General features: G+C 38.2%; 1 protein-coding gene across 1 annotated transcript in view; it reads left to right on the forward strand.

Moving 5' to 3' along the window:
• Nucleotides 1-262, forward strand: part of LOC119590612 (SH3 domain-containing kinase-binding protein 1-like) — a gene marked incomplete at its 5' end in the record, with an annotated part of 21,139 nt that overhangs the window by 3,107 nt on the left and 17,770 nt on the right.

Raw genomic sequence — 262 nt, forward strand, 5'->3', positions numbered from 1 at the left:
GCACTGTCATGGGCTCTTATGATTCTAAACTTTTATGTACCTGGTTGGCACTGGCATCATTGAGGAAAAATATCCCATCAAAAGTAGGTTTAGAGCCTCTTTTTAGCCTCAATACCTAGAAAAGAAATTATAATTGAACAAGATTATAGACAACAAGGAAGATTATGTTTCCTGTGTTTCTGATTTTTTCCTTGAGCAGCTGACTTAGCATGAACCTTAACGTGTTGTTCAGTGTGACAGTGGGAGCTCTCATTGTCATCAG

Source organism: Penaeus monodon, chromosome 27 (genome assembly GCF_015228065.2).
Source record: "Penaeus monodon isolate SGIC_2016 chromosome 27, NSTDA_Pmon_1, whole genome shotgun sequence".
Lineage (NCBI taxonomy): Eukaryota > Metazoa > Arthropoda > Malacostraca > Decapoda > Penaeidae > Penaeus > Penaeus monodon.